The sequence below is a fragment of the Megalops cyprinoides genome, chromosome 2 (genome assembly GCF_013368585.1).
Source record: "Megalops cyprinoides isolate fMegCyp1 chromosome 2, fMegCyp1.pri, whole genome shotgun sequence".
In the NCBI taxonomy this organism is placed as follows: domain Eukaryota; kingdom Metazoa; phylum Chordata; class Actinopteri; order Elopiformes; family Megalopidae; genus Megalops; species Megalops cyprinoides.
In genome coordinates, this window is record NC_050584.1 from 25,065,943 (window position 1) to 25,078,661 (window position 12,719).

Consider the following 12,719-nt stretch of genomic DNA (forward strand, 5'->3'; position numbering starts at 1 on the left):
CAGCAAAAGCATTAACATGCGCGAGTAGGCTAATGCCAAAAAGTGCTAACGCGCCGGATCTACCGCATCAACGTGCTGTTAATATATTTTAATTAACTGCACAAAAAAGCAGTTTCATTATGCAACTCAGAGGAGAAAACCTTACAAAAAATCCTTCCGTCATTTTTTAAACGAGATGTTTGTGCATTTTCATTGGTGATGTCTTTGCAGCTTCCAGACGATAGCACCTTAACTGAAGGCGAGGATGGAGGGCTGATATCGCTTATCTCTTAATAGCATGTAATTGAGTATGATTTGTATATGACCTCCACGGTGTCGTCGGGCTAACTGTCATCTGAAACAACTATTTATAGCACAGTGTCTGCATCTTGAGGGAGAGGAATCAGTACTGGATTATTTACTTATGTCGCCAGGAATTACTTCTTGGCAATAACAGTTGAACTGGCAAAAATGTCTTTATAATAATGTGTGTGAATGATCTAAAGACACAGCTGTGATACATTACATTGTATGTACAACCAATAAGAGTATTATATTACAGGCTTTTTACCCTTTCATAATATATATCTGATGCGCAATGTATTATTTTTTTTATACCTCACTTATTCATGTGTCAGAAATATGCGTTCTAAGGTCAGAATGCCCCATCATTCTAATATGCATTCTAATACATAAAATCAGTATTCACTGGCTGAGAATTACTTTTCTACCTTTCAGAGAAATGTTTTGCATGGGAGCTGCTTTTGTCGTGATTAGTCTGGCTCCTACCGTATGAAACTTTAAGCCTTTTAAGTCACTATAGATATGAGAATGCTTGTAAGACGCCCTTATTTCAGTCTGTCCTGATGGGATAGATAGAGTTGTATCGTTTAGACAAAACAAAGCAATACAAAAAACCAATCCCAGTTCTCTGGGTTAGGGTGTTTATCCTGGCCACAGATTGTGGGTGCTGACTGCATTCTTCAGATATCTCTGCTGTGGACACAGTATTATTGAGAGGGATTTGGTTGATGGTTCTGTGATGGACTGACACAGAGGCAAACAGGGTTTGTGTGTGCATGTGTGTGTGTGTGTGTGTGTGTGTCTGTGTGAATGTACATGTATGTGTGTGTGTGTGTGTGTGTGTGTGTGTGTGTGTGTGTGTGTGTGTGTGTGTGTGTGTGCATGTATGTGTGTGAGTGTGTGAGTGGGGTGGTTATCCTATCCTGGACTAAATCCCAGTGTCTCAACCTGTCAAAGCACAGACACAGTATCATTATATCACACAGTCTGTAAGGAGAGCAACTCAATGGTGAATGCATTTTGCTGGCAGGTGAAAGCAGCTCCCCAGCAAAAGTATTTTCTTGTTCCCAGCATCCACTGCAGCCAATTCTCCAATAACGCGGTAATCCACGATCACGACAATCTTATCTTTTCCTTTGCCTGGGAGTGGGGGGGGGACGCCTATTTCGGGGCACAATATATCCAATTTAGAGAAGTGTTCAAGGACTGGCCAAGTTCAATCAGAGAGGGGTCACCTTTCTTTATCTTTAGTGATTATCGGAGGATTACAGCAGGATCTGGAATGGCCTGTAAGTGGGACCTGTGAGCATCATGGGCCGATGCTCTGCGGTGCTTTGGACAATGCGTTCTGAGGGAAGAGGCAGTCTTTAACGTACACTCAGATGGTCACTGGCGGGATGCCTCAGATGTTTTTGTCGGGGCAAAAGGAGTGACTCAGGGCTGGGCCAGGACTGTAACAGTCCATCATGTTTTCTTTAAGGTCATTTCACACTGAGGCTGGGTCTGGAAATAATCCAATAGAGAGCACAGTGTGCAGATCTGGTTTCTTTCTGATTGCGTCCCGACATTGCACAATGGGAGCAGCGGGCTCAAGCAGAAATGAGAGACAAAGCGATAAGAGCAGGGAGTGTCACGCTGATTTGAGCTCCCCCCAAACCACCATGGAGGGTGGACTGCTGCCTGACCAAAGCAAAACAATGAGACATTATTACATTAGTGTCACATAGCAGATGCCCTTGTCCAGGCCGACTTACGCAGGGTACAGTTTTTACGTTATCCATATATACAGCTGGATATTTACTGTGACAATTGTGGGTTAAGTACCTTGTCCAAGGGTACAATGACAGTGGCCCAGTGGGTTATTGAACCAGCAACCTTTTGGTTACAAGCCCTGTTCCTTACCACTATGCTATACTGCTGCCCGACAGCCTTTTTTGCATTTGCATTGGCACTGTGAACAGAACCAAGGTGGATCTCAGTATCAATGGCAGGATGGATCAATGGAACCATCAATGTTGTCTGATTCTTGGTGGTGTCTGATTCTCTCTGATTCTCATGTGCTGATGGGCTATGTTGTCTCAGACTCAGAGAAGCAGCGGCCTGCTGGTCTGCAATATGCACTATTTGTCATACCTTTCACCGGCTCTCTCCATTAGCAATGACAATCACCACACTTCTAATCTGGCAAATGGTCATCATGACAGAGTGATAGATATAGAATAGCCATTTTGTTAATTTATTGATTCACACGCAAAAAATGCACCCAAAGCAATATGGTTCGTTTATATTATTTCCCCCTGCAGATTCAATATTGTTAAAAGCGATTTTCATTGACAGTTTTACAGATATAAGACTGTGTCACATATCACCATTTTTAGACAGGTAAGGATCTGTCAAATGTGTGTGCTGTCACCCTCACACCCCATAATAAACAGAAGTCATCACGTGTGTTTAAAACAGCTTCATTCACATGCTGCTTTATGTTTCTCTGTGGTGTTATGGTAGTCTGGCAAAACCCAATCAAATTCTACTGTCAAATGTTCTGACACAATACAAGCACTCCCATCAGCCTGGTTGTCCTTAAGGAGATGTTGGGGGAAAACAAGGTGTCCAACTTTATGTAAATTGGCTGCTGTTCAAGGGTTCTTGCAGAGATGGGAAAATGGCCAGATAGGTGTGGCGCTGTGAGCCCAATTTTAGTATGCTGGCTCATTTTGTAATCCTACAAAAATCATAAAAAACTCCAACAAGCTGGTCTCACAGTTACTACAACAAGCTGGTCCCACAGTTACTACAGCAAGATGGTCCCACAGTTACTCCAACAAGCTGGTTCCACAGTAACTCCAACAAATTCCGACAGCTACTTCAACAAGCTGATCCTACAGCTATTCCAACAAGCTGGTCCTACAGTTACTTCAACAAGCTGGACCCACAGTTACTCCAACATGCTGGTCCCACAGCTGCCCCAACAAGCTGGTCTCACAGTTACTACAACAAGCTGGTCCCACAGTTACTACAGCAAGATGGTCCCACAGTTACTCCAACAAGCTGGTTCCACAGTAACTCCAACAAATTCCAACTGCTACTTCAACAAGCTGATCCTACAGCTATTCCAACAAGCTGGTCCTACAGTTACTTCAACATGCTGGACCCACAGTTACTCCAACATGCTGGTCCCACACTTACTCCAACAAGCTGGGCTACCATTTCCCATCTCTCTCTTCCACCCATGTGACTGAAAAAGTGAAATGGAAGAAAAACTGCTTCTCTTTATGTGGCACCTCCCTCTATGACCTCTGTGCACTGCCTGCCATAAGCATTCACAACCTCTTATGTCATCTCCTATGCATGCAAGTTGTGGATTCAGACTGACCCAAATTTAAGTCCCAGATCTTAAATGGTTATGAATGATTAAGTTAGCTGATGACAGTTGTTACGCAGCGCTTATGAAAGACTACTGAGAGGACCTACATTTTGGCCCACACACAGCACTGTTTGAGAGATGCCTTTATTTTTCATTGTAGCAGACCCTACCTGCTTTGCCTTGTGAGACTGGCACTGAAATGAATCACCACGCACTCCGGAGGATTGCGAGCTTGGCACGAAGTGGATGGAGATGTCACAGAGATAGAGATAGGAGCATCAAGCTGAATGAAGGCTCAAAAGAGTCCTCGGATTGTGACGGTTTAATGGCAGGAGATAAAGCTCCCGTTTTTCTCTGCTTGCTTTCAAACGGGTTGTAGTGATGAGTATCGTTTCACGCCCGGGAACAAACACTCATCTGCTTACACACAGGAGCATTGCGACTACAGCAAAACGTGAGGGAAGTGCTGTGCAGCTCCCAGGACATTGTCGGGAAGGAATCGCCCAAAACCTCCCCACTGTGTGAGGTCAGAGGTCAGACAACCTTAAAAACAGTGGACAAGCTATGGCCATTCAAAATAGCAAAAACATAGTACAAAATACATTAAAGAAGCTGAACTGATAATTCTTGCCGGACAGTGTTCAGTGGCCATACCCTTTCTAAAGTTTCTTTGTTGTTACTCTGCAAACATGAAGTAAAAAAAAACACAAAAACAAATGCAGCCAATCAAATGCCAAGATAGACGATCATGTGATTCATGTGGATGCATGACCTCCCTGCTCTTTGCCAAATGATCCTCTTCCTATGCCCACACCCCCCTACCCCACACCCATTCTGTTAATGTCACAGTGATCCATCTTCTTCGCTCAGATGATGATGGCTGTCTACTGAAAAAAAAACATACTGAGGTTAGCGACATCATTTCCGAGAGGGGAAGAAAAAAGGGCTTTTTGGCTCAGCACTCAAGGAGGTTGATTCAACCATCAAGAGGTGCTCTGAAGAACTTTTCAATTAAACTGGGACGGAGGAACACAACTTGACACAAAGTCCCAGCAAGGATATAACGCGTATAAAGGGAATTTAGATGTACATAGTTCCCAGTAGAACCTCTAATGCACAATTCATATTTTTTTTCCTCCGTTCTGTATATGGGTTGTCACTATGAATAATGCACAATGGGAGATTAGAGAATGCCGCTGAAAGTGGGTGTTTGCCATTTAAAAAGGGGGTCCTTTTATGTTGTGATTCATTGGTTATCACATGAGGAGTTCCTCACAGTGTTCTTTATTTCTGGTTAAGTCTCCCAGAGACTGTGACGAACTGCAAGGTGTATGCTTGTAAGTATCTCTAAAATGGGCTAACTGCTGTTTGATTGACTTGTACCTAATGTCCCTTAGTTTTCTAGGCTGTCTAGTCCCAGATTAGTTTAAGTTAAGTGTGGTAGTGCTCCAGCTGTTGCTCATTTAACTTGGATGAATACACTTCTGTCATATTCTGCTGGAAGTCACTCTTATCTAGATAAGAGTGTCTTCTAAATGAATATAATATAATTACCATGACCAAAGTCTGGGATGAAAAAAATATGTTGAAAAAAGAGAAGAATCTACATCACTACTAAACATGTGTAACGAAGGAGAAAGAGGTCTGCACCTCCACAAGTGAGATCCGAACCGCTGTTCTTGTACAACTGAACTATAAGAACCAATGTTATTACCAGTTGAGCTAAAGGCAATTTTCCTCTATCTCTATTAGTAATAATGCTAGCTAACCAAATCTCAGGGAGTGACATCACTCCTGAAACCACTCTGCTACTTGCTACCCTGCCAGCTTACGCAGGTCTCACACGCTACTGATTTCAGTTCTGCTATACAACATGATCAAATTTTGTATTACAAGACTGATATAAAGGTAGTGATTTCACAATCCTCGTTCCAGGACTCAGTGTGTATGCACTGTGTAAATGCCTTCACCTTTTTCTTTTTGGCTGTGACTCAATCACACAGCCCCAGAAGTGATCCCATTACTCTCTTGCTCTCACACCCCTTTCACTGAACGATCAGCTCCTTCACCAGTGAACAGCAGTAACAACGTTTTACCACAAGAGGGCTTAAACGGCCCGTAGAGCATGCTGCTTTTTCAACTCTGATAATTAACGCATCTCTGGCAACACGTTTCTCTCTCAAAGGACTTACGGCAGGTAACTGTCAAGAGGTGTCAAATCTAGATCGGTATTCAATTAGAAGCTAAGTCAGTGAAATCAAACAAGAGCAGCTTGAATGAAAATCTCTGTACACAGTAAAAACGAGGTTTGGGAAACATTACATTATATTTTCATTTCCTCAGCAGACTCCCTTGCCCTGGGTGACTTACATAGCTTGTATTTTATTACACATTATCCATTGATACAGCTGGGTATTTTTACTTCAGGATACATACATTGCTCAAGGGTGTAATAGCAGTGCCCCACCTGGGAATTGAGCCGGTAACATTCAGGTTACCACACCATTTCCTACAAAAACAACCTCTCTGAATGCTTTTGGTGTCTCATTACATAACATAGGTTAGAATCTTTTACATGTTATATTTACATTCATACAGCTGGACATGTACTGAGGCATTTCTGGGTTAGGTACCTCGTCCAAGGGTACAACAGCAGTGCCCCAGTGGAGAATCAAACCAGCAACCTTCTGGCTACAAGCCTTCCTCCTTACCACTGTGCTACACTGCTGTCCCAACCACAGTCTCAACCATTCTAGCCCACGCAGCTTATTACATTGTGCTCAAACATTCAGGGTGTTTTTTCGTCTATATTACGAATCGAAAATGGGCACACACACATACATCACACACTGCCTTTTTGTCCCTTTCTCTTTGACTAGCGCTTCATCTATTTCTCATTTGGTGTCATTCATACTTGAATTCATTCCCGAGATAAGCCTGAATTATTCCTCTCTGATCAGATGTCATCTCCCATCGCCTCTGAAATGCATTCATCTTGAAAGACACCCATCTTATAGGCAAAAAGACAAGCAGAATATCCAACATGCAGTGGCTGCCTCTGTGACAGGGAGAAAAAAATGTGCCTCCGTTGACATGCTGTGTTTCCGTGTGTTTTTGTCTTTTGTCTACACTCTGCTTTTTGGTTCAGCATAAGAGGGTTATTTGTGTGGTAAAAATGCAATATAGCAGTAAATGTTATCCTGCAATTACCTGCACTTCCCTCTGCGTGCATTGATCAGTACACAGAAGGAAAAGAGCAAAGAAACAATTGTACTGAAATTAAGTGGTGCCAGAGCTGTACAGCAAAGTGCTGCCATTTTTTGTCAAAAACATGCACTGATGAAAGTGTATTACCCAGAAACAGAGTAATCAATACATGTTGCCTTGAAGCTACTTTTTAAACTAGGCAGTGACCCCTTGTATTAGGGTTCAAACAGCATTTCTTATGACACTGAGGAAGGCATGGTCACACCAAAGGCCCTCATTGGAGGATTGCAGTGTGGGGCCTTTATAGGCCTGCTTTGCTGTGCCCTTGTCAATGACGAGAGTCTTCTAATTTATGTGAGGGTCGAATGAATGCCATCCCCCGCGGTCACACACGGCATGCTCTGTATAATTTGTTCACCCACTGCGGCAGGAGAAAACTGCTGGTTTTGACCAGAGTATGTGATGTCACACTGGGAATGACCGGGACCGAATTGTACGCATGCAGCATTGCGTTGGGTCGCCCCGTCTTTGCCCCCTCCTGGCCTAGCTCTCTGGCTGGCAGAGTGTGGAAGTGGGGTGGAAGTGGGGGTGGGGGGGTCTTTCCCCCTGTTTGTCCCCCTGGCGTCTGCTTGCACCGCCCCTGCCACAGTGCCAGAACATTTCTCCGCTTGGCCCAACCTCTCCGCAGGGGAGGAGAACAACACGGTGTTTCACCACTCGAATTCTGCCACGGGCACCGCGGGTGTCTTGCTTTCTTCGCGTGCCAGGCAAAGAGAGCCCTGGCACTAGATGATGGAGGTGAGCAACAGTGGCAAAAAAAGTGGATCGTTTTATTAGTTCAACAGCTTTCATGTAATGATGAAGGTTAAAAAGATAGCCAGTCTAGTTCTCTGAGAACTAAAAGCCCACAGGGAGAATCTAATTTGCCTGGTTGACCCAAGAACTAATTTGTCAGCCATTTAATTGCCAGTTTGTGTGTGTGTGTGTGTGTGATGCCCTTCCATGGGTTCATTTTAATATACTTGTAAAATGTGACATCACATAACATCAAAATGTGAAATGATAATCTTGAGAGAATCTACTAACCATTTTTTGCTAGCTGTTTCAATGATGTCAGAATGAAACCTAACAAACAAAAACACACAGCAGGCCTCGCTTGCTGTCCATGAGCATGATCACAAGAAACAGCTTGTAAAAATGCTTCTTGATGACAAGCTCGGTCTAGTTTAATCGATTAACGTCTTTGGTTTATACAGTTGACTGCTTTGTCTGCCTCAGGAGGAGTAGCTCACCTGTCAATCAACCTGAGTCTGTGTGTCCATCTTTGTCCGTATTGTCCAGGACTGGGTGGCGAACAGCGGAAAGGACATCTGAGGCGTCCCGCGAAAACGCCAAGTGCCATGTGAATCCAGCCGTCCCCATCCCTCTGAATGACAGGATCTGCACTGACAGACGTCTGCTTTGGTCAACTCCTTCTCAAGACCATCCAGGACCACAGAGCGCTCTGTGTCACTTCACATATACACGTGAGCTTTACTTTTCAGTATCCGGGGGAAAAAAAAAACACGAGACGCAAACAGGCCTGTGATTGAAGCAGTGAGCTATGGACGTATCAGAACAAAGAGCAGTCACTGGTAAAGTGCCTTTGTAATTTCACGCAAGGCACTTTACTTTGATCGTGTAAAATTCCATGCATCGGGAGGCAACAAACCCCAGATCTATTTTAATAACACGCCTGTATTTCATAGATTTCATAGATCTTGGGCGTAGAGGGTCTGGACCTCTTGGTGCGAAGTACAGGTGAAGGTAGGGCCCTGCTCTAATTACACGCATAGTGCTTTGATTGCGTGAAACTTCACACGCTAAGAGGTGGCAGCCCCCCTGTAGCCATTCCGATAGTGAACTGTCGATTCAAATACCTTGTGCGTTGTGGTACGCATCCAGCCGTGAGGCAATGTTTTGTTTGTCGGGGCTGCAATGAGCAGAATGAAATTTCCTTTGAATGCCAATCAGGTTCAGTGGCCGGATAATTGCCCCGAAAGACTGAGGGCTGACGAGTCTGACAGACTGTGCCAGGCATATACAGCTCTAATGAATCGCCCGCAGCAGAATAACAATGAAGACGCGATAAACATTGAGCGGTACCTCGTAGTCTTTTGAGCGGCGCACACCACATGCGCGAATACGGCTCTGCAAATAGCTAAAGCACCTCACCCCATTAATTCTGATTAAGGTCTGATAAAAGAGTGCTTTGAGTAATCTAACCTAACGCTCGAGTTGTAGATGTTGCCCGTGGTGGGATGATAATGCCACACACATACTAGAAGGGCAGACTCAGGCCTGGTGCCCTGAACATTCCTCTGTGATGCAATCTGTAGAACTAATGAATAGAATCTCAGGAAACCCACCGCATGTGTTTTTTTTTAATCAAACACTCAGGATGCCAAAGGAATGAAGAACACATTAAATGCAGTCTCGTGTTTTGCTCCACAGGAAACTCTCGAGGCCCACCCTTGCGTTGGTGGGAGGCGGGGGGGGGGGTAAAGCCCACGACGGTAAAAAGTGAGGGTAAACAAACGCGTGGCGGAAAGTGGAGCAGGCCCGGCGGGCGCCGGCATGCTGCTCGCCGCCGAGCAAGTGACGACGCGGGTGCAAATTACAGTGGCAGCGGCTGTCATCGTTCGGAGGTGCGCCGTCGTTTTCGGCTCCCTGTGGTGGACGCGCCGCGCATTGGCAGCATGAGAAGAGCTGCAAAATGGCTTTAGATGCTGCTGAGATACACATAGACACACACATACACATACATACACAAACATGTGCACACACAAGTATGCAAATATACACACATGCAAATATAGACAAGAATATATATGTTTGTATATTATATATACAAATACACACATATACTTGTGTATAATAGATATAAATATAATATACACTCAGTGACCACTTTATTAGGTACACCTGTACACCTGCTTGTTCATGCAAATATCTAATCAGCCAATCATCTAGCAGCAACTCAATGCATAAAATCATGAAGACATAGCCAAGAGGTTCAGTTGCTGTTCAGACCAAACATCAGAATGGGTAGGAAATCTGATTTAAATGAATTTGACCATGGGATGATTTTTGGTGCCAGACGGGGTGGTTTGAATATCTCAGAAACTGGTAATCTCCTGGGATTTTCATGCACAACAGTCTCTAGACTGTATGAATATATTTGTATATGACTATAACACGGTGAGAGGCTGAGCCTCAAAGTGCCAGCAGAACTGGCCCTCAATCACCTCTCCCCTTGCTGTGTCACAATGACATATATATTACACTACATTACATGTATTTATCAGATGCTCTTATCCAGAGCCACTTCCATCACAATAGAACATAAGTGTATCCATTCAATTCAAACCAGCAACAGTGTCAGACCAGGCTCACAACATTTCCAGACCAGTGAGTGTGAGCACAACACTACACATAAAATTAACATCAAATGCAAGAAGTAGCAGGTAGTAGGGGGTGGAGATAGAAGTGGAACCGAGGCGCAGTCTGAAGAGTCTGTCAGTCTGTGTCGGAAGATTATCCAGTGATTCCATTGTCCTAAACCCCGTGTGGAGTTCATTCCACCACTGAAGGACCAGTACAGACAGGGATTGTGTCTGAGAAGAGTGACCCTATTGGTTTGGGAAAGTCAGTTGCCCTATGGATGCAGAGCGCACCCATCTTGAGGGAACATAGGGTTTGAAGAGGGATTTTAGGTATGAGGTATCACTGTCCTGTATGCTAGCACCAAGGTTTTGAACTTGATGTGAGCGATAACAGGAAGCCAGTGAAGTGAGATGAGGAGGGAAGTAACTTGACTACATTTAGGGAGATTGTAGACAAGTCATGCAGCTACATTTTGGATTAGTTGTAGAGGTTTGATTGCACATGCAGGAAGGCAAGTAAAGAGTTGGGTATCACGCATTACAGCAGCACTATTAACAGTGCTATTCGCTGTAAGGCTTGTACAGTCTAGGCTGAAGGGGAACTCTTGAAACGGGGAGGACTCGGATGGTATGAAAAGCATATTAGTTTTAGCCAGGTTCAGCTTCAGGCAGTGGTCCACCATCCGCTGCGAAATGTCTTTCAGGCAAGCTGAGATGTGTGCAGAAACCTGTGTGTCAGACGGCAGAAACAGCAGGAAGAGTTGTGTGTCGTTGACATAGATATGAATATGAATATGAATGATATGAAAAGCCATGGAAGGAGATGACAGAGCCGAGAGACTGCATGTAAAGGGAGAAGAGGAGGGGGCCCAGTACAGGCTGTGGGGTCTGGACAACTCAGCGTTCCAGGACACCCTGAAGGAGCGTCCAAAGAGGTAGGATTTAACCCAAAGGAGAACGATGTCAGTTAATCCCCAACGTAGCCAGGGGTAGACAGACATATATTTACATATATATGCACGCACAGACTCATGCGCACACACAGGCATACACATACAAGCAAAGATATACAGAGAGACATACACACTCAGGCACATGGATGTGCAAACACACACACACACATTTGTGATGTTTGAATAGCTATGCACTGCTTTTCTTGAAGGCTGTATGTGATACTGAAATATAATATACTGATAGTATCCACATTTGCAGAGAGCCATGCAGTGTTAAATGATCATTTTAACCACGTTATGCAGAACAATGCATGACCAATTACACAAATATAATTCTCATACAAATAATTAAAACCAACAAAAAATTCAACAATTGCTTCTTTGGAGGCAATCCAGGGCCTCACTTCTCAATAGCATGCTGATTATTTATGTGAGTGCTGTATTTCGCTAACAAAAGCAAACTTTCAGGGATATTTAAAGGCCTTTGAAGCCACACATTGTCAAACAACTGATACAGCAAAATATGAAATAATATGTCTGAAATACACATTTCCAGACAATCTATGAGCTCTGTGTGATTTATTGTATTTCACTCAAAAACATCAATTTTTCTCCATTGTCCCTGAAATGACCGCTCCGCTCTAATCTGCGCAGATAGCCTCCTGCTGACTTCCATTCAGTTTCGCCACCAAAGGGGATCCTGAACTTTCCAGTCCTGTAGCCCACCTAATGGGCCATTGAATTTTCGGTGACCCCCCTCCATTAGTGAGGACTGGCGCATTTCGGGCTTTGACTGGAAGAAGCAGCCCTGCAAACAGCAGTGGGACTCACTCGCTGGATGACTGATTCGCCTGCTCATTTACTCACTGGCAGACTCACTCACTCACACGCTCACTGACACACTGGCTGAGTGGCTCTCACAGCAACGATGGTGTAACACTAGAGGCCAGCAAAGTAGCCATGACCAGTGGGAGTGGTGCCTGTTTGGCTTTTTTTTATTTACAAAAAGGCCAAACACATTGCTGCTTGCGCTGTTTTGTTTTGTTTTTGTAAGACGCCCCTCCTTTTGCCTCAACAACAGCTGCTCTTAATTCCACACATCCTCAATCATTACGCCAAGGAGGTAGAATGGCTGCTCCAGGCTGAGTGTTCCACATCCTCAGGAGACAAAGCTGAAATTCAGTTACTCCATTAAATAATAGTTTTATCTTCCTATTCACACTGTCAGGCGAGCAGCACTGAACATTGAGTCCATACTGATGCTGTGCTACATTTTTAGGTACATCATGTCTCATATCAGTAAAACAACTATACAGCTATTAACTATTACTGTACTTGCTATATGTCAGCAACAATTTGCTATATGCCAGTGACTATTACAGTATAATGCTATACAATGATATGTTTTGACCCACATCTTCGGCACTGAGAAGGGTGTGGGCTAACTGTTGTTAGCTGTATTTCGCTAACAAAAGCGAACTTTAACCG